Source organism: Caretta caretta, chromosome 2 (assembly GCF_965140235.1).
Source record: "Caretta caretta isolate rCarCar2 chromosome 2, rCarCar1.hap1, whole genome shotgun sequence".
NCBI classification, from domain to species: Eukaryota; Metazoa; Chordata; order Testudines; family Cheloniidae; genus Caretta; species Caretta caretta.
In genome coordinates this window covers 181122941-181145902 of record NC_134207.1, presented here as the reverse complement: position 1 = coordinate 181145902, position 22962 = coordinate 181122941, and the positions used below count along the sequence as shown (strand labels likewise).

General features: G+C 40.2%; 1 long non-coding RNA gene across 1 annotated transcript; it reads right to left on the bottom strand.

Annotated features, from left to right (window-relative positions):
- Positions 1-433: 433 nt before the first annotated feature.
- On the bottom strand, positions 434-20949 carry LOC125630936 (uncharacterized). Its single transcript, XR_007354828.2, has 3 exons — positions 20896-20949; positions 2593-2737; positions 434-764 (listed from the first exon to the last, which is right to left on the bottom strand). It is a non-coding gene; the product is annotated as an uncharacterized LOC125630936 (long non-coding RNA).
- Positions 20950-22962: the final 2013 nt, after the last annotated feature.

Genomic DNA, 22962 nt, shown 5'->3' with positions numbered 1-22962 from the left:
TGCCCCAGGTAAGCGCCTCCGGGACTCCCCACCTCGCCCCCCGGCAGGTGCCTCTGGCTCTTAGGGGTGGGGTGGGCACCCAGTACGGTGGCCCACAAGACCCTCCTGCTCGGGTCTGGGGGCAGTCAGGGGACAGGGGAGGGGAGTGGATGGGGCAAGGGTCCTGGGGGGCGGGGGTGGGCAACGACCCCCTCGTGGGGTAAGGAGGGAACCTGTTGTTAAGATTTTGGCAGCTCATCACTGAGTAACTCCATTCTGGAGAGCAGGACCAGGGCCTGCTGTGTATCACTAGCTCATCAAAAATCAAAGATGCTTTCCATAACAGCCAAAGGAAAGATAGGCAAAACAGGTATTTGGGAAGAAATAGCTAAACCAGATCTCTCTCATAGTAGTACCATGACTCCTGATAGTGTTTGCAGGATCAAGCCCTTCTCACACTAAGGTCACACCCTATAATCTGCTCGCTCTCTAGTCCCAGTCCAGAGAGAAATTAAAACTAAAGGGAGGATTTAATTCAGTAATGTGGCTGTCCAGCTACAAAATGATTTTTGTTATACGAGCTTGACTTATTCTCATGTCGTTATAATTTCCAAAAATAATTCCAACAGGCTAGTATATAAGCATTTATAAATTAAAATCATACCTACTAGTGTGAAGTAATTTAGGACCATTGTGTCTCTCATCAATCATTCTGATTTCCCATTCTCCTATTTAGTTTCCCTCATCTTTTCCACTATAATTTATTCCTCTTGGTTTCATATGTTCTGTAAATACATGACTTATTAGTGTTTCTTTAAAACACAGAATATAAGTTATACAGTATTTAATTTATAAATTTTATCATTTAAGATAAAATCACATAGAAGGAAATAGGTATACTTTAATTTACATAAATACCAAAAGAAATTAGACACTGTATAAGACATACTAACACCAACCATATTGATTGTCAGTTTTTCAAACAGTGGATCATTCTTTTCAAGAGCTATGTTAAACAGACTATGTCAAATGGTAGCTAGCCACACACTTAGATCTATGTTTAATTTTATTCGACATATTGGCATAAGAATTTTAATACCTATACTCAATTCCATACAACATTTATAAGGAGATCTACATTTGCAATGATTAAACCATTGTGATTCTCTTTGCAACACATCCTTAGCAATAAAACTGGTAAAAAAAAAAGTTTCATACAAATGTTGATGTCATTTTCCCCTGCTTTTTAAAATTATAAATCAAATTTGACAGAATTTTTTTAAAACATTGAAAATTTTTAAACTCTATAGAAATAAGAAAAATATCACAAAACTTGTTTTTTAAATTGTTCCTGGATTTGCCCCGATCAAAATTAGAATTGTGTGAAAATTTTCACACAATTTTGAAATTGAAAAAAAGATAGTAGCCCTACTTTCCATTTGATCAAGACTGTGGAGCTTAACCAAAGACTGGTTTCAGAGTAGCAGCCATGTTAGTCTGTATTCGCAAAAAGAAAAGGAGGACTTGTGGCACCTTAGAGACTAACAGCTCACTTCATTGGCATCCGATGAAGTGAGCTGTAGCTCACGAAAGCTTATGCTCAGATAAATTTGTTAGTCTCTAAGGTGCCACAAGTACTCCTGTTCTTTTAACCAAAGACTGATACACTAAAGGTGATTACACATTGGAGATATTCATGGTGTCAAAAATGACATCTGTGTTTGCATAGAGCACTTAGCATTTTCATGCTATATTCTCCATGTTCTTGACAAGTTATTTTGTGTGTCTCACTGATCAGTTCCATTATATCATTAAATATTATTCACAAACTTCACTTTCAACATGACTTATATTTTTCTTTTCAACACATTTTAAAACAAGCTGACTAACTTTTAACAAAGAACTGTGACAGCACTTGCAAGACAAAAATGGAAAAAGCAGTTAGCACACCTTGCTCGCCCCGTGAAATAAACAAAGCGAAGCATCCATGTTACATATACGCACACTATAACGCTGCATCACTCCATACGAGCCATGTAACATCCATCATAAACGCAGTCAAGAAGACCCAAGTGCTTTTCTGAAGTACTGATAACATACTATGTTTAACTGCTGAAAGCCAGGACGTGTTCAACTACAGGAAAGGAGATGGACTAGGTGAACCTACGGTTATCTGCCTTCACTAAAATTCTATGGAACAAAATTTGCCTTCCTTCCTGGGATTGCAATGTGGTTGCATAGGGTAAAGATGAGAATTTGGCCCTATATTTTTAAACGTAGTGATTATTTGACCATTAGTTGATAGCAAGAATCATCACAGTCACAGGATACAGAAAACACTGTACAGTGTGATTATGCCAGAGATTCAGGCAGGAAGATTTAGTCTAGTACCAAACAAACCCTAGCATGTAGTCAGTATTACTCCTGCAATAGATGCTCACATATATACATACCTTGCCCAGTGAGAGAGAATATTTGAGTGACGTGTTAAATGTCAAGCACAACTATAAGGATTATATATTGATGCTGCTCATATTGTTGGAGACATGTTCTAAAAATGAATGTGAAACCACGGAAGAAGAAACGTGATCATGAATGAGTGCAAAAACTAACCTTAGTATACATGGTTTCAAAGAGCTGTTGTGGAAATTGCTGAGCCACAAGTCTAAAAGGACTGTGTGTTCAAATCCATGCTGAAGCACGGGGATCATTCTGAACTTCGTGACATTCACCTGGCATTTGATGCTTTCAAAGTGTTCTTTTAAGCATAAGATGAGCAAGAAGAAAAACAGAAATAGAAAAAGTCAGTTTCTTATCACAAAAAAAAGATTGTGCAAGCATTATCAGTATCACCCTCCAAAAGTTCTTATCTTCTGCAAAAGATCTGCCCCTACACTTTTAACTCAGGTCACTGCTTTATTTCAACCTGTGGGGAAAAGCGATGTGTGTATCTAGAGAGGAGACAATCTATTATAGTATATTGGGAGATTCTCATAGCGTCTTCTAACTGTGAGGAGGCAGAAACCATAAAGATATAGCATTCTATCTTTGCAAGTTCTGAATGAACTCCTCCATTTGAATTCTATGTACAGCAGAAGCCTCTTCATGCAAGATGCTTTGATAGATTCCAATTCATCCTGATTAGGCAGCCGTTCCAGTTAAACTAAGTTTACCCAAATTATATTTCTGCCACATATCTCTGCAACTCAGTTCATTCAGCTTAATCATGATTACATTTATGTACCAGATATTACTGCACAAAATTGATTATCTTGCAATACTGTACCAATTTAAAAGATCAAAACATTCATATTAGTATTAAAGAGCAACACATTAATATGGATTTCCTTCCTAGCTGCCATTGTGTGAGACAAGTAGAGAATAAAACCGACCAGTGTCTTGTAACCTGAATCACCACATTAAGGTCTCTAAATGTAATTAGCAAGGCATTATGGTCTAGCATCATCCCAACAGTACTCTTGAGCAATTACAATTGTCTCACTAAAGGGACAAAATACTAATTCAACTTAAAAGGAAAAGATAATTGGCTCCCTGAGGTTTGTCCCATGAAAAAGGCTTTCTGATGATCCAAATCTTGCTTAAGTGGTTCAACTGTATTCTCAACAGATACTTATAAGATGCTCTGTTCTTCCTGACTGCTCATTATCCAAAATTAGTTCTCACGGCAGTCATGATCACAATGTCTGGCAAAGTGAAAATTGGACCAGCTTTCAAGAGCCTTCAACATTCTAGCCCTATGTGGAATCCATGTTCTTCATGTGCCACTGGAATTTCTGCAGGCAAAAATAAAACAAGTTGTCACTGGAAGATGATGGAAGCCCCTGACCACCTGGTGACAAGGATTTGAGTCCTGACCAGATGTTTCTTGTAAGACTATTTATCATTCTGGGATAGTTAGCCAAGACTTTGTGCCATCTACCTGGCAATTTCTGTAGCCCTTGCACAAATCAAATTCCCATTGACCTTAATGAGAGCTCCACAGAAATAAAAAATGCAGGAATGGCCTCTTTCTCCAAAGAATCTGCCTGGGATGGAAAAACAACCCCACACTGAAGGTTCTTAGAGCATGACACAGCTCTCAGATTATACCTTCAGGCTTCTGCTGAAGCCATAGCAGCTCATTCAGTACAATACATCTCCTGAACCCAAAGCATATATTGAAGAACATCTTATTCAGAACATACTCAAACTTCTGTGGGAGCCAGGCTAGCACTGCTAGCCAAGTTCAAGTCTTGGACAGCTGTAAGAATGGGTATTATTTTGTTAGGGATATGCTCAGACATTTCCCAGTCAAATGAAAGCTGCTTTAGCTACAGTTTTAGTTCTAGTAATGTGATGTCTATACAGGGCTTGTTTATTGTCTGTAAAATTCTCACCTGTTCTTGTAATCATTTAGAGATGGTCAAAAAACAGAAGTGTTTTCCATTGAAAAATGAAGTTTTGTCAAAATCAACATGTTTTTCAGGAAAGGTGTCAATTTTGAGAAAATTTTCAACAGGAAAAGTCACAACAAATCATTTCAATGCTCTCATTTTATTTCAGTAACATCAAAATGTTTCATTTTGACATCATTTTAATTCATTTTGACTTTTATTTTTAGTTAAATATTTACTATGATGTATGATCGATACATATTATATTTAATATCTTAAAATAAAGGCCAAAACAAAATGAACTGAATCGATAAAGTAAAAATGAAATGTTTTACCTTATCAAAGTGAAGCATATCAAACTTATTGAAATTAAGCATTTTGACATGATCAAAACAAAACAATTCTCCATTAGTGAAATGAAGTGATTGGATAGTCCCAAATGAAATATTTTTGAATTTCTGTTTCACAGGAAATTTTGGCTATTTGTTCTGATTGGCAACAAATTTGTTTTCAAAATGTCAGAATTTATCGCAGAATGGAAATTCAAGTTTCTAACCAGCTCTATAGTTGCTAATGTGTAACAAATACATGCCCCCTAAAAGACACAGTGTATATTTTTATCTTTTGGACAACAGATAAAATGGGCCTTCACTTTTTCATCCATGATTTTGCAGGTGGAAATAACTGAGGGACAATTTTATGAACACAACTATTTGCATGTGCAATTTAGGATCCAGTTACCTAATTTATAACATAATCAGGTACTAAATCTATATTAAGACTGCAATTATTTGTGCCTATAGATTGTGAATGAAAACCAGGTTCATTTTTAAAAGCTTGACCCAAAGTCTACAGGTGAGAATTTCAAAAGCCCTTCGTGCTGGTCTAACTCTGCTCACATTGAAGTGCAAAACTCCTATTGGCATTAATAGGAACAGAGTTAAACCAACACTGAGCACTTTTGAAAATCCCATCCTATTATTTTGTTTCTGAATAATTCTTTGCCTTTTTTTCTCATCATCATTATGAGAAACATAATGAAACATTTTAAACAAAAGCTCCCTGGCAACTACTGGAAGGGAATGTTAGATTTTTCCATCTGAAAATTGCATCAAATTTTGTAATTACAAAAATTCAAATATAGTTTGCTGTGTCACAGAATAAACTTTCTATTAATTTTAAGAAACACGTATTTAGAAATTTTCACCAAGCTCTTATTGTGTATTCTTATTGAATGGAGCTGATTTTTTAGATCTGCTGCTGAATTCAGTTTAACTTCACTTTACTCTAAAAACATATGCGATGAAAATGTGGACTAAAATCATCCAGGCTGCTGCTTATGTACGATGACAATATGCAATATGGCTGGGCATTTGGGGTTATATTTAACTTATTCACCCGCCCTATATAAATCTGGCACTGCAGCATTTGCTGTTAAAAGTAATGAGATATTATTCAAATACCAAATGGAATGGTGTGCATGTATTGTTTGTCTTTGATTTTAAGTGAAGGAAAGTTTTTTAACTCTAAAAAAAGGTAGAACACAGTGGAGTAGAAATACCAATATAAAGAAAGAAACACTTTTACTTAGATTTTCCACTCCTTTTTGGCCAACAGTTCCCAAGTCCTGACAATTTTACTCACATGAGCAGTCCCCGTTGAAAACCAATGGAAGTAATTGTGAGTATGACAAATAGTTCTTGGCTTGTACTGATAATGTGGCTGTGACCATGTCACTAGTAACTGTAGATAAAAAGCAAACTCAGGGCCACATGCAGCCCTGTTCCAAATGGGCTGACTTTCATATACTTTAGTGGGACTTGTGCCCTCTTACTCCAGGGCTAGCTTGTATATGGGTCTAATGTGACTGTGCAGAGGAGAGTAAGACCATGTTAGCACTGGATCATGGTTCCAAACAGGAGAGGAAAAAGAAAAGGAGTACTTGTGGCATCTTAGAGACTAACAAATTTATTTGAGCATAAGCTTTCGTGAGCTACAGCTCACTTCATCGGATGCATTCAGTGGAAAATACAGTGTGGAGATTTATATACACAGAGAACATGGAAATAGTTTTACTTTGTGTAATGACCCTTCCACTCCCAGTCTTTATTCAAGCCTAAGTTAATTGTATCCAGTTTGCAAATTAATTCCAATTCAGCAGTCTCTCATTGGAGCCTGTTTTTGAAGTTTTTTTGTTGAAGAATTGCAACTTTTAGGTCTGTAATCGAGTGACCAGAGAGATTGAAGTGTTCTCCGACTGGTTTTTGAATGTTATAATTCTTGACCTCTGATTTATGTTCATTTATGCTTTTACGTAGAGACTGTCCGGTTTGGCCAATGTACATGGCAGAGGGGCATTGCTGGCACATGATGGCATATATCACATTGGTAGATGTGCAGGTGAACGAGTCTCTGATAGTGTGGCTGATGTGATTAGGCCCTATGATGGTGTCCCCTGAACAGATATGTGGACACAGTTGGCAACGGGCTTTGTTGCAAGGATAGGTTCCTGGGTTAGTGGTTCTGTTGTGTGGTGTGTGGTTGCTGGTGAGTATTTGCTTCAGGTTGGGGGGGCTGTCTGTAAGCAAGGACTGGCCTGTCTCCCAAGATCTGTGAGAGTGATGCGTCGTCCTTCTGGATAGGTTGTAGATCCTTGATGATGCATTGGAGAGGTTTTAGTTGGGGGCTGAAGGTGATGGCTAGTGGCGTTCTGTTATTTTCTGTGATGGGCCTTTCGTGTAGTAGGTAACTTCTGGGTACTCTTCTGGCTCTGTCAATCTGTTTCTTCACTTTAGCAGGTGGGTATTGTAGTTGTAAGAACGCTTGATAGAGATCTTGTAGGTGTTTGTCTCTGTCTGAGGGGTTGGAGCAAATGCGGTTGTATCATAGAGCTTGGCTGTAGACAATGGATCGTGTGGTGTGGTCTGGATGAAAGCTGGAGGCATGTAGGTAGGTATAGCGGTCAGTAGATTTCCGGTATAGGGTGGTGTTTATGTGACCATTGCTTATTAGCACTGTAGTGGCCAGGAAGTGGATCTCTTGTGTGGACTGGTCCAGGCTGAGGTTGATGGTGGGATGGAAATTGTTGAAATCATGGTGGAATTCCTCAAGGGCTTCTTTTCCATGGGTCCAGATGATGAAGATGTCATCAATGTAGTGCGAGTAGAGTAGGAGCATTAGGGGACAAGAGCTGAGGAAGCGTTGTTCTAAGTCAGCCATAAAAATGTTGGCATACTGTGGGGCCATGCGGGTACCCATAGCAGTACCGCTGATTTGAAGGTATACATTGTCCCCAAATGTGAAATAGTTATTGGTGAGGACAAAGTCACAAAGTTCAGCCACCAGGTTTGCCGTGACATTATCGGGGATAGTGTTCCTGATGGCTTGTAGTCCATCTTTGTCTGGAATGTTGGTGTAGAGGGCTTCTACATCCATAGTGGCTCACGAAAGCTTATGCTCAAATAAATTTGTTAGTCTCTAAGGTGCCACAAGTACTTCTTTTCTTTTTGCGGCTACAGACTAACACGGTTGCTACTCTGAAACATGAGAGGGGTGAGCAAGGACTATCCATCTGATGTTTGGGCATGGAGGCTAGAGGGCAAGGAAGAGCAGGAGTAGGAAGAGCTGGTGAGTAGAGTTGTCCAGATGGATAAGTGCAGGAGGAAGGTGATACCATCTTTTAAAGGGCTGTAGCAAAATACTCTTCTCCTCAGTGCAGCAAGGGAGCCTTAGGATACATCTGTATTTGAGCTGGGAGGTGTGATTCCCAACTTGCGTAGATGTACCAATGCTAGCTCTATTTGAGCATGCTAAAATTAGCGGTGTAGCCAGGGGTAGCATGGACAATGGCTCGGGCTACCCGCCTGAGTACATACCCTGGCGGTCTGGGTAGGTTTGTACTCAGGTGGCTAGCCAGAGCCACTGCCCATGCTACTCTTCCCCTCCCCCCAGCTATATTGCTAGTTGTAGTGCACTAGCTGGAAAGGTGCTAGCACATCTGCAACTTGTGCTGGGAAGCATGCTCCAGCTGCAGTGTAGAGAAACCATCTGAGGTACAGAGCCTCCTGGTGCTGCCACTATGGGTAATGGGCCTGTGCACTGCCCATGTCTCAGGGGTAGACCTAAAAGCACAAATTGAGCCTGTGTGAGTTGAAGTTGCTCAAGGTGGCATCAAGTGCAGTTCCGTTCATCTCAGGAGTCTTGTCCCTGGATGCTGGTGCTCTTAGCAATGAGACTAAAGGGGGATGTCTGAAGGGCATGAGCGATAACACTAGACAGAAAATACACTCACTATCCATAAGTGACAGGAATCTCTCCCCCCACGTGTTGAAATGCTCATGTCTTTGTGGCAATTCTCATATATTATTTCAACTGGAGACAGAACCCTTCTCTGAGTGAATCTCTCTAATATTCTAAACATTAATGTGGAAGTTGCACAGAAAATGGAGACTAAAGTATGTATACTGTGACAAAGCTCTGTCCTTGTCTCCGTGGCTCCCACATTTCGTGGCAGATTTTGCTAGCCTCAGAGGCTCAGTGTGACCCCCCATGTAACCCTTCTCTCTCTAGAGACAAGGGTCACAGTCTACTGAGCCATTTTCATCATAAGCCAACGAGGGAGGTGAGGAGAAGCTATCCTCCCTTGCACAGTCTCTGTTGTCTCCCAGTCTCAGTGATTAATCGGCGGGGGGAGGGAGTAAATGGGGGACACCGGGGCCGCCCTCTACTCCAGGCTCCAGCCCAGGGACCAGCCCAGGGACCCTAATAGTTTCAGCTATGGTAGCTGACCTTTTAGAAACATGACATGTACAATTCCCTGGGCTACTTCCCCCACAGCAGCCCTCACTTCCTCAAGCTCCACTTCACCCTTACCTCAGGGCTTCCTTCCTTGTGCCTGATTTAGTGTGTACTGCTCAGTCTCTCCAACAGCACAACTTCCTCCCACAGCTCCTGACATCCACACCCACCTGACTAACTGGGAGGCTTTTAACTAGTTTCAGCCAGCCCCTGATTGGCTTCAGGTGTCCCAATCAACCTAGCCTTCTCCCTGCCTTCTGGAAAGTTCTTAATTGGCCCCAGGTGTCTTAATTGACCTGGAGCAGCTGCCATTTAACTTATCCTGGTACCAGGGATTTGTTTAGCCTGGAGCTAGTATAGCTATCTCCCACTACTTTTCTATAGCCATCTGGCCTTGCCCCATCAGAATACATAACCCATAACAGTAGAAAGAGCTGCAGGTAAAGAATTCAGTATCATAAAAAAATGGGTCTAACTTGGCAGGCATTCTTCAATAGACCGGTTTTGAAGTACACATAAAATGAAGAATGACCAATGTATAATTATTTTTGTTCAAATGTGAGTGATGGAACAGTTACATATGGAACAGCGAGGGATTAATAATTGGGGGGGGGGAGAGAAACGTATCAGTGTTAAGTTCTATCATGTAGATCTCAGAATAAAATGTTGTCTTTAAATATGCAGTCATGGGATATGGAGCAATAGGGCCTAATCCAGAATAGTGCTAAGGCATCTGCAGCCTCCACTGAAATCAGATTGCAGATGCTCAGCACTTATCAGGATCAGACTGATATACAGCATGTACCATCAATGTTAGATTTCAAACTCTGAAATTTAAGTTACAGCAATTACAGCAAAAATAGTTTTCAGGTCATATTATGAGACATCCCCTGAAGGGGAAGTTAAGGATCCTGATTGCATCCTTATAGTGGTATCCAGTATACTGGTTCTGAAACTGAGGGCCACCAAGTGGCACAATACTGCATGTGTTTTAGAAGTGTCAAAATATTCATATATTCCAACTTATTAGAAAGGGTATTAATCTAATATCAAATAGTGATCTGCATCAAGATCCAGCCCTTTTTATTCTTATTCATATGGCTACCTTAAATGGTATTTCTAAAACTAACAAAAAGTTCCTGTGATGGAGATACTCCATACTATTAAGAGACAAAGCTTATAAAAATGGAAATCCATCACACTGTTGAACACATCATATTGGTACAAAAAGGTTTAAGTGAAATAACTTATCACTGTAATAAGAGGACAGAAACCATCCAGGCCTTTTTAGAGGTTTATGACTAATGTTAATATATTTGATTAGGTCCAATGTTTGTGACTTACATTTTAGATGATGTATTATATTATTCAATGTACTTCTGTATCCTGAAACAAATCTACAGCTGCTTTCATTGTTTTGTTGCTTATTTATTATTTGTTTTTAATATATGTGTATATTATGGGTTAGATTTTCAGCTTGTGTCAAATAACCACTCCATTGGCTTCAATGGAACATTATCAATTTATACCAGCTGTGGGTCTAACCCAATGTCTGTATTTGACTTTTCTGGCAGAGGAGAGGGGAGACAGGTTGTAGGATTTCATCTGTCTAATATATTAATCTTACCCATCTTTATATTGAAGCAATGAAAGTCTATATGAAAAAAGACTGCGTCTGCAGAAGCCCATTCCATCGTGCAGGGTCTGCAGAAAATCTGTGAATCTAGTTCAAAAGAAAGTTGCAGGGGCAAGGATGGAAAAGGCTGATCAAGCAAGGGCATCTTTTTTGGCTTTTCTGTGGTCGGTTGTTAGGATGGGAACGCTAATACTCTTCTGTCTATTCAGGTTTTTATACCATCCTCATCAAAGTAGTATTGACCACCTTTCCAGTAACGCATCAAGTGCGGTGACTAACATCTGTCAGGTATCGGCCCTTCCTTCTCATCTTCCCCACAGGAGGAGTGTTGCGTGTGCAGTGCAGTGCTGTGCTTTGTTTTGGTAGGCTTTTCTTTTGGGGGTTTAGTTTAGTTTAGTTTAACGTACCCACTGCTGTGTGTTTGTATTAGAGAAGGCCAGGTCAAAGAAGTGGGCCCTGCGCTTGGAGTGCAAGGGTGGTGATGTTTGTGATGATTCTTGGGGTGAGGGGGAGTTGTTTCACAGCTTCGGACTGGCCCCCGAGAAAGGTCTTTCTCCTCCACAAAAGAGCTGTGCTTTTACGCAAAAACATTCCATTGTGCCCAAGGATCAGAGGTGGCAACCACAACCTCCATCCCAGAGTTTTAGGCAATCTTTAGATATCCAATGCCCAGACCATGGAATGCCTTGACGACCAGGACTAAGCACTCAGGGTGCTAGTGGAATGCACCTAGTGGAGTGACTTCTATAGGACTACTTGGGAAGTAAGTTACTACCCCAAAATGAGGAAGGACATATAAATCCAGCTTTAAGGGTCTGATCCAACCCCCCTACTGAAACCAATAGGAGTCTTTCTGTGGGCTTGGATCATGCCCCATGAGAACACACACACACACACTCCTCTATTCATCTGAAACCCAACAATCCAAATGTTTCTGATCTCCCTCAAATCCTTTGGATGATTAAGAAAACATGTGTAAGAAAATAATTAGGGAAGAGGGATTGAGAATGTACTTTATTGTTCACTGTGTAGCAATGTAGGGAGTGAAAACCACAGAACATGAAAGTCAGCAGCATTAATTATTAGCAATAATTAATCATTAAAATATTTAATAATTAATAATTAGCATTAATAATAATTAATTATATTAAAATATTAGCAATAAGGGCTGAATTAGATATTTTAGTAAAAGGAAACTAAAAACTGGAAAAGAAGAAATGTACAGTTTACAGATTTTTCCTGATGTCCTTGGTGTCTTCCCCACTCTTCCTTTCAAAGTTTCTTTGGTGTGAAGCAGGGTAGGGATATATGCTGTGCATGGAGATATAGCTGCAGGATTCCCATCAACATTAATGGGGGTCAGATGACTAAATCCCCCCGTGCAACGCTTTGAAAATGCACCCCTGAGTGTTACTTATCAAGTGGGTACAAGTCACATAGAGAACAAGTCAGGGAAGATGAATTTGAACTTTTGACCTACCTCCCACACCCCGCTGCACTCCTTTTAGAGTTCTCATTACGTTAAAAGCAGCTTCCAATGGCAAAAAAAAGAAAAAGGATGTTTTGCACAATAAACAAAATTACAAAACAGCAGCAGCCATAAGGTATTTTCTTCCGCCCTTGCCTATTTGTGAAACCCATGAAAGGGTTCACTCCACTACATCCCAGTTGTGTGACAAATTTCCCATGCCTTTCGTACTAGGTAGTTTTGTATATGCATTTTTGCACTTTTATTAATCCTATTTTCAAATGAAATATCATTGGCTATTGTGAATGTGGTGTTTTGAGGGGGGTTGTTTAAATAAAAAATAAACAAAGTCCCATTTCAGAAAAATGTTTTCTGGGGCTTATGTTTTCGAAAGTGGCTAGTGATTTTGGAAAAAGAAAAGGAGGACTTGTGGCACCTTAGAGACTAACAAATGTCCTTGAGCATAAGCTTTCATGAGCTACAGCTGCATCCGATGAAGTGAGCTGTAGCTCACGAAAGCTTATGCTCAAATACATTTGTTAGTCTCTAAGGTGCCACAAGTACTCCTTTTCTTTTTGCGAATACAGACTAACAGCTGCTACTCTGAAACTAGTGATTCTGGGGTGTCCAACGTCAGAAACTTCAGAAAATGCTGAATACTTGCCCTCTGAAAATCAGGGCCCCAAGCTGATTTATTCCAGTCTGGTCATTCCTCTGTTTCCCCTTCATCACTACTCAAGAACTCTCAAATGTATCTAAAAACTGAAAATTCAGCCACAGCCTGAGAGCCAAATTCAATGTAAAATGTGAACAGACAGACAAACCACCCCAAAAATCACATCACAAACACCTGAGAAATTCAACTGCCGAGTTTCCCACAGCTTTAGGATGCGTCTACATTTGAGCTGGGAAGTGTAATTCCCAGCTCGCATAGCCACAGTCACTAACTCTGCTTGAGCTAGTGCCTAAAAATACCAGTGTGTCCACGGCAGCAAGGGCAGTAGCTCCAGCCAGCTGCGCTCAGGACAACGCCCTGCATATGTATTTGGGCAGATAGCCTGAGCCCCTTCTTCCTCTCCCCGTCCCATGTGCTGCCTCAGATACACTGTTATATAGGTAAAAGTTTGAGCAGCACTAGCGGGGGGTACACCTTACATGAGCTGGGATTCACACCTCCCCGTATCAAGGTAGACATACCTTTAGTCAGGGCATATTATTTTAGAGCGAGTCTGTTTGTGGACACATTTCAGAATTTTTTTTAAAAAAAAAAGTGTCCTATTTTGATTTATTTACCTTAGTTTACTTTGTACTGACTTACACTAAATCAAATTAGACACTTTAATTCTGAAGTAAGCACCCCCCACACACACACAGACACACAGGGAGACTTGTACCAAAACAACAAAAGGTGTGAATTGCAACCATGTTAGCCATTTCAGTGCAAGCTTGTAGGCAGACCAGCCCTTAGATGTTACTAAAATAATGGGGCCATAGTAAAGACTTTTGAATGGAACCAAGTGGTGCAGAATAAAATTTTCTGAAGTGTCTAAAGCCTATAGAAAGTCAATGAACATTAGGCTCCGAAGGACTCAATCCCACTTCACTCTAAGTCAATGGAAAAACTCCTCAGACTTGAATGGTATAGGATCAAGTCCCAAGTCACTTAAGTGCTCTGGAAAATTTGCTCTGGAATTTTTTAAAAGCTTTTAATAAGAAGTGGAAAAGCATATTTCACATGCTCTCTTGGTAGAACTACCATTTCCCTGTGGCAATCTGGAGTTGCTATCCAAATGTGGAGAGAATCCAACTGGCATTTGTCTAAATTTTCCAGTCCATTTCATACAGCGATAGAAGTTTGAGTATTCAGTTACCTTTTCTTGTGGGGGCTTGTTAACACTGTGTGGCCTTGATTTATTTGTTAAAATCTCTCCAGTCCTCTTTAGAAGTGACTGGCTGGTTGATACAGGTGGATCAAATTTAAGTACCTGTGGATTACTCTGCTTCTTCCAGTCAACAGAAAATGGGTGGCAGTGCTCTAAAAAGAAAACCCAGCTGGATAAAGGAGCCATGAGTTTGGGGTGAAGGACAATACAACTACATTCTATTAAGTCAGACTTTCGCTTGCAGGGAAGTCAAATCAGATAACAAAATCCAACCTCAAGACAGAATAGAAAAAAAAAAAAAGGAGTGGGAAGTATCAGGAAAAGAGACTATTCCTTCCCCTTGATGATGATTACTGAAGAGAGGTGTTAAAAATAAACCTTGCTGGGGACAGCGGACTCTCTAATTATACAATTAACAGAGTGGGCCACTCTCTAAGTCCTTACTCACATTCTTCAAAGAAAGTTTGCTTGAGTAAGGACTTCAGATTTTTGCGCATAAACAACCAGATTAGCATCTGATTAAATCTGAAAAACGTCTTTAATGGATACAAGCCTTGCTTTGTATTTGGAAGTTTAAATAAGCACTCAAATCAGCAAATTATTCTCTGAACACCATAAACTTTTCACAGCAGCCCTGCAAGACTGGACTGGAAATTCTGCAGGAACAGGCCTGCTTGGGAGCTTTATCAAAGAGATGGATCTTGCATTTAGATGCTTGGCCTGGTCTGTTTGGTCTCCTCTGGTAAAGTGTTCCACAGAAGCTGAAAATTATGTGCACATAAGAGTCCCATTCAGAGATTGTCTAGCTGTAGAATCTTTGTGGAATGGTAGCTCTCTCAGAGGGTTGGATTTGGCTTGATCAAAAACAGAAAGCTTGTAAGAATATCTATTTCTGTAAAATTCCCTGCCCAGTGTGGCAGCCCAACTGTGTGCTCTCTGTTCTGGCATCATAACGGTTTACCTAGAACCAATAAAGACCAAAAAACCTAGATGATTTGTGTTGCATTCTTTTATAACCACTGAGTCATAGTCTGTTCAGTTTCACTGTCTCTCCCCAACATTAACAGAACAAAACCCGACTCAGTATGCTGTGCGTTTTGATAACAATACGAAACTGAGTGCTGGCAATGCAATCAGATGAATAAATACTTCATACTTCAAACAATGGAGTGTCCTATCGCAGTTGTAAAATTGCTCTCTAGTAAGTGGTGGGGTTTGCCAGAAACACCACCTCCTGCAAGCAGGTGTTGGTCCAGCTAGGAAATGTAAAGTGGGTTCTGCTGACTCATTGTGGCTTTAAGTAAAGCTGGCACAAAACCAGAATTCCATCCTCTAGGAAATTCTGAAATTTCAAAATTTCGCTTACTCCCAAATCTGGATGGAAAGGTAGAAATCTCAGAATATTTTTTATGAAATGAAACATTCTGAAAAGTTTTATTTTAACCTTATCGGAACTTTTCCTTTCAACAATTTAAATAAAATACATTCCCAAGAAATTTTTTTTATTTCACTGAATCACCATTTTCTGACCAAAAATAGTTCCATCAGAAAAGCTTACAACCTGCTCTACTTTTAAGTTAAGGGGTGGGGTTTTTTTTGAGTCCCTGGTAGACACTTTGGTCTGAATCCTTAGTTCCACTGAAGTCAACTGCAAAATTCCTTTAGAACCACAATAGGGCCCTTTCTCTCCTCCACAGAACAATTTTCTTTATGTTAAATTCCTCCCTCGTGATGTGAGCATAACGAATTACTAGGAGAATCTGCAATACTGTTCTCCATCTTTGTTTTGCCTATCGTTTTCCATTTCAGTTCAGACTCTAGGACTGTGACTATGGAAAAATGGTGTTTTTAAAAAGGAAAAAAAGTTAACAAGAGGGATGAAAACATATATTTTCTCATATGTAAAACTGCAAGGTATATCTGCAACACCCAACCACAGAGACCAATCCTGCAGTGCTACTTCGGGTAAAACTCCCATTGGAGTCAAGAGGAGTTGTGGCAGCACAGGGAAGGCAGGACTGGGCTCTAAATCTTGCTATGACAGACAGCCCCACTTTTATTACCTGTTGGAACTCTCCCAGTTCGTGTTGGGACCCCCAGTTCTTTGGTGGTCTTCTGTTTTGACATCTGCTTACCCTTATCTCTAATCAGCTTTGCTGATAGACATTTCCCTTGAGTGAGGAGAAGTTGTCTAATAGTTTTTTTTTTTTAAACCAACTACTACTAAGTAGTCAGGAAATTATCTTTGTGGCCTGTGAGGGTGAGACACACAGTTCCCAGTGTTCCCATGCAAACAGTTCTGTTCTGTTCTATTATATCTGGTTTGCTCTATTTCACTCTTTATGGTCTTTTATCAAATGAAACAAGAATTAATATATTTTTGTTAAATCTGCAGTTGCACAAAATGCTGCAGTATCCAAAGGCATCAAATGATAAGATCCAACAATACATCTCACAATCATTTAATAATGTTGCTATGGAATACATCAGAAGTGATATACCATACCCCCACAAATCCCACAGGAATTAAACTTGAACCATGTTGCTTAAGTGAGTAACATGGGAAGGAAGAATAGTTTTCATCTGATGCAAAAGTTTTTTTTTTTTGTTTTTTTTGGATAAACAACATACTTTACAGATAGAGAAATGCCAGAATTTCAAGGCCGGCCTCTCAGTATTAGTGAATACAGTTATTAATAGGAATAAATCACCGCAGTCCATAGTCTATCCTAACTGTATTGCAAAAGGTTGGGTTTTCCCAGGGGCTGGTATGAGCCACATAACAGGGCATACTATTATTATATTGCAATAGTGCCTAGGAGTCCCAGTCATGGTGCAAGTCCCCATTGTGCTAGGTATTGTTTAAACACAGAACAAAGATATGGTGTCTGTCCTCAAAAGCTTACTAAATCAAGGGGGTGGACCAAGCAATATACCATAAGGAACTATTCTGTGTCGTTAGGGAGATGGACAAGGTGACCTAATAAGTCTTCTTTGTCTATGATTTTCAAAAAGTGACACCAGGAGAATATGTTCCTTGGTACATTCATATTTGGGTTCTAAAAGACAGGATCTTCTCTCACAGGGTTAACATCAAATACCAAGTAGATATGGGGAAGTGAATTGGATGTGAATTCAATTTGAATTTTTAAACTAGACTAGTGGGGTGCAAAGGCAGCCTAGGAGATGTAAAGCATTTTAATAACCTTGACTGATGGTCACATTTGCACTTTTTAAATGGCTACTTCCTAGTCAGTCCAAGATCTGTTTTCTAGATCTATCAAGTGTAATCCATTTTTTCAACATCAAGTTGGTTAACAACCAACCAACTACAAAAGTCTGGGCCCAAAGGGCCAAATCCTGGTCGCACTGAAGTCAAAGGCAAACCTCCCATTGATGTAAATGGAATCTCTCTAATTATTCTCTAACAAGTGAAACACATTAATAGTCTAGAGGGAATTCATAGTCACTTGGCTTCAGACTTTCGGTATGTGGCTCATATACAGAGCAGAATTTGCCATTTCTTGCTCTAGAACAGCTTAATTAGCTGTGTTTCCTATGACACAGTTAGATTGTAAGCTCCCCAGGACAGGGAGCTTTTTTACTTGTCTGTAAGGGCTAGCCCACCTCTGGCACTTTATACATAACAATAATTCCAACGGTACCTGTAATGATGTAATGGCAGTGTTTGAAATCAGGGTTCCATTTTCTGCATAGAAATGCACTCATCAGGTCCTTAGGACTGGAACTAGAAGCAAAGGTGCTCAAGTCCCATTGCTTTACCCCCTTAGGCTCTTCTAAAAACCCAGCTTTGACAGTTAACCGGCTATATCTGAATGCCTAGATTGGAGTTTAAGAGCCAAGCAGGGGGAGCCCAGCCAGTAGCAAACTGACAAACGTGAATGAATGACTGTATCTTTATCCATAATTGAGATTAATGACAATTGGGGTACCTACAGCATCCCCAGCAGAATCACTCTGCAGTCTGTGACAATTCCCAAAGAGTATTAAGACTTGGTGCCTTGCTAATTCCTATTTCTAAACTTATTTCAATATCTTAATTAAAGTAAATAAATACAATAAGCAAAGCCAGGAACGCAAACTCAGCTCTAGACATTCACATTTGGATGGCTCCACGTCTCAGGGCCTTATCTGCACTCTTGAAGCTTTACCAAAGTGGCTGGCGAGCACCGTCTCCAAAGTGCTGATGTCTCCACGCAGTTGCGGATAGGGAAAAAAGAATCAGATCTGCTTCATGGGAAAGGGTACATGGAGCACGGAACGGCGCAGCCAGTTTTCCGGTCACCCCTCACAGAACTATGATCTCATCTTTCTGCCTCTCCAAATTTTGTCTCTCAAATGTAGGAGACAGGCAGCAAGGGACAAGGGGAGGAGGAGGAGGAGGAAATGTTACAAGAAAGATCCCATTGTTACAATGTTCTTATTTGTGTGAATATTTGCCAGAGCAACAAGATTGGGTTTGATGACATGGATGCAACGGTCAGGGGGGAGCAGCGCAAAAATGCTTGAATTTAATTTGCATATGATCCTTAGAAGAGAAAAACTTCCAGATGTGAGAGATCAATGTCTCATTTCCTCAGGCTGCTAAAGTATATTTCATTCAAAGAACCCTGCACCCATTTTGCGAAAAAGCAGTGCTTGAAATATTCATATTAGAGATGGATTCCAACCAAAATCCAGATCCAAAAAACACAGGACTTTGGCCAAGTTTGGATCTAGATTCAGATCTAAATTTTATGGTCCTATGCCTGTAATGGTTAGAACCAAAATCTCAAATACAAACACCCCCTGGCTTTGGGAAAGCTTGGATCTCATTCCAAAATTTGCAACTCTGGCACATACCTACCTGAGATACTGTAGCCAGCAGTGTTTTTTAAAACCATGTCTAACCTGCAAATTGTACTGGAAATTCAAAATGTTTTAAAATTGGTAGATAACAGGTCACAGACCCATTTGTAACACAAATGCAAATCCAGTGTTGGACTTAGTCAATCTTTTTCCATCACGATAGCTTTTAATCTGACAAAAAACAAAGTTTGTAGTTAAGCAAATAGTCATTTATTTAGGTCCTGATCCTAAGGCAAATGGGCAGTGCTGAGGAACACAAAAGTGCTATGCCAGTTTACACTAGCTGACCAGCTGGCCCTCACTGTTCATCTGATCCCTGCTGAAAATGGTTACAGCTATCGAGGGCATCAAGGTTTATGAGGCTGATGGGATACGCTGAAGGACTAGGTATAGTACCTGCATAAGCTTCCGCAGCACTGTGTCTTGTAGTCAGGATGGGAAACTAGGTCTGGAATAAAGAAATCAATAACCAACCATCGCTAGGTTCAGGACCAGTGGGGATTGCTGATAATTTAGTAATTTTAAAATGACTCTGGAATTTGAAATGATTCATACCCATCAAGTTGTGCAAATTGTAACCTTTTGTTATTTATTATGACTCCAAATACTGGAACAAATGAGAAGGGGGGGGGGGGAAGATACAGGAGAAAAGTTAATTTCACAATTTCAGTAAACAAAAACTAAACCAAAGCTCTTGCATGTTATATCTTCACCTCACCTCAGCACCAGAGAGCAATTAATTTGGTGGTGTCAGTACGATTGCAATGGATATTGGAAGCCTAAATAGCTTTGAGGATCTTCAGTGAATTAAACAGAGCTAGGATGATTTTTTACTCCAGTTGAGAAACTGGGGACCAATTCTGAAAAGCATCTGTATTTAAAGTCCATCTCTGTTCAGCAAAGCACTCCAGCATGTGCTGAACTCTAGGCATGTGCCTAAAATTAAGCCAATGTGATTTTAGCACGTGCCTAAAGTTAAGCATGTATTTAAGTGCTTTGCTGAATAGGGCCAGACAGCTGAATGGGAACCATTGGATATTTTCCATGTTCTTTGATAGAGAGGAAAGGAAATCTTATGTCTTTTGGTGAAACATTTGTTAACAAGTGGCTTTCCAGCCGGAGCCCATGACTTCACAGCAGACAGCCCTATCTAGGTCAAAACCATCTTCTCTCCACTGAAAACAAGATCACTTTTGTTTCCTTTTGACCCCCTCCTTCCCTGTGTGTGACTGAGTGTGTGCATATGATGTGTGTGCTGTAAGCACTCACTAAGTTGATGCTTGTCTGGTAATAGTCTAGTGGGTCTGCCTTTCCAGTGTTTGTGGAGCCAAACTGAAGATTAAATTGTGCTCTATGTTTCCCTTCTTCCCCTGTAACTTTCCAGAGCCTGTCTCTAGCTGTAACACGGTCACCCCCGACAACCACTCTCTCCAATCCCCTCCTACATTTTTCAAATTGACCTGGTCTTTGTTGTACTAATTAGATTATCTCTGCCTCAGGGACCAAGAGAGCAGCCCCCAAGAAGCACAGCCTGGAAAGACAGGACACATAATCCCTGTTATCAAGGGGGTTGTCATTTGGCATGTAGATCAACTAATTCTTTCAATACCATGGGAGCAATTGTACATCTTAATATTGATTTTTTTTCAAGATACAATCTTCTACATTCCTGGATCAGGCACACTTATGCTGGCTAAAAGGTTCTATTTACCATCATATGAAACAACATGTGCACAAACCAATTTTTAAACTTAAAAGCGGAACAAAGGAGAGGGTATGGGGGGGGGGGAGAGAGCGACAAGGAGCGGGGGCGGAGGGGAGAGAATGTTAATTTCACAATTTCAGTAAAGAACAAAGACTAAACCAAACCTGTTATACTTCAAGTCTTCACCTTGCTCAGCAACAGAGAGCAATTAATTCAGTGGTGTCAGTCAGATAAGTCTTCTTATGCCAGTAACTGAGGGCATGTCATATGATGGGATAGTAAGCAATAAATCATGTGCTAGCAGTAGTTATTCTGCATGTCAAGTCTTATTTCTAAAATTAGGTGTCCAGCCCGTTAAGTAGTTTGTGTGTTTTGTTGTTGTAGCTTTCCAACTCCCCAGCACTGATGTTAAGCAGCATGATTCATATCTAATGCAGGAAAATGAAACTTATCATCCCCAAAAAGACGACATGGAAGGCTAGATCCACACAAAACTCCACTTGCTAATTTGCATGCTGGCCGTGAGTTTGCTAAGAAAACTGGTCTTTGGTGAGTTGTGTATAGTAAACAAACTGCCTTCCTGTTGCCTGTAAGAAAACCATATGATACTTTGGTCATGCTAGCATCAGGGACATTACTTGGAGCTGTGCACAGGACTTTAGATCTTGATGAAAACAGTTAAGTGTTGTTGTTAATATGTACATCTCCTGGGATAATCAGGTCCTAGATGACTGACATGAAAATTGCCATCACTTTTGATATATCCAGTTTATGAGCTTTCAATTGGTGTATGACATCTATAGTTTGGTTCCATTTCTCAGGAGACCAGGAATTTTATCAAGGACAATAAATTAGGTAACCCAACTAAGCATCAGCACCATATGCCACAGCTTCACACTTTTAAGTATTTCAATTTGAATACTATAAAAAGATGCTATAAAAATATTGCTCGAGCATGTAGGAATGAAATCAGGAAGGCCAAATCGCACCTGGAGCTGCAGCTAGCAAGAGATGTCACGAGTAACAAGAAGGATTTCTTCAGGTATGTTGGCAACAAGAAGATTTTTGCTATAAAAATGCTAAGAAAGATTTTTACTATAAAAATATTGCTAAGAAAATTATATTAAAATATATATATTATATATTAAAAATATTGCTAAGAAAAATAATGCTAAGATTTTTTTTGCTAAGATTTTTACTATAAAAATATTGCTCGGGCATGTAGGAATGAAATCAGGAGGGCCAAATCACACCTGGAGCTGCAGCTAGCAAGAGATGTCAAGAGTAACAAGAAGGGTTTCTTCAGGTATGTTGGCAACAAGAAGAAAGCCAAGGAAAGTGTGGGCCCCTTACTGAATGAGGGAGGCAACCTAGTGACAGAGGATGTGGAAAAAGCTAATGTATTCAATGCTTTTTTTGCCTCTGTCTTCACTAACAAGGTCAGCTCCCAGACTGCTGCGCTGGGCATCACAGCATGGGGAGTAGATGGCCAGCCCTCTGTGGAAAAAGAGGTGGTTAGGGACTATTTAGAAAAGCTGGACGTGCACAAGTCCATGGGGCCGGACGAGTTGCATCCGAGAGTGCTAAAGGAATTGGCGGCTGTGATTGCAGAGCCATTGGCCATTATCTTTGAAAACTCGTGGCGAACGGGGGAAGTCCCAGATGACTGGAAAAAGGCTAATGTAGTGCCAATCTTTAAAAAAGGAAAGAAGGAGGATCCTGGGAACTACAGGCCAGTCAGCCTCACCTCAGTCCCTGGAAAAATCATGGAGCAGGTCCTCAAAGAATCAATCCTGAAGCACTTACATGAGAGGAAAGTGATCAGGAACAGTCAGCATGGATTCACCAAGGGAAGGTCATGCCTGACTAATCTAATCGCCTTCTATGATGAAATTACTGGTTCTGTGGATGAAGGGAAAGCAGTGGATGTATTGTTTCTTGACTTTAGCAAAGCTTTTGACACAGTCTCCCACAGTATTCTTGTCAGCAAGTTAAAGAAATATGGGCTGGATGAATGCACTATAAGGTGGATAGAAAGTTGGCTAGATTGTCAGGCTCAACGGGTAGTGATCAATGGCTCCATGTCTAGTTGGCAGCCGGTGTCAAGTGGAGTGCTCCAGGTGTCGGTCCTGGGGCCGGTTTTGTTCAATATCTTCATAAATGATCTGGAGGATGGCGTGGATTGCACTCTCAGCAAATTTGCGGATGATACTAAACTAGGAGGAGTGGTA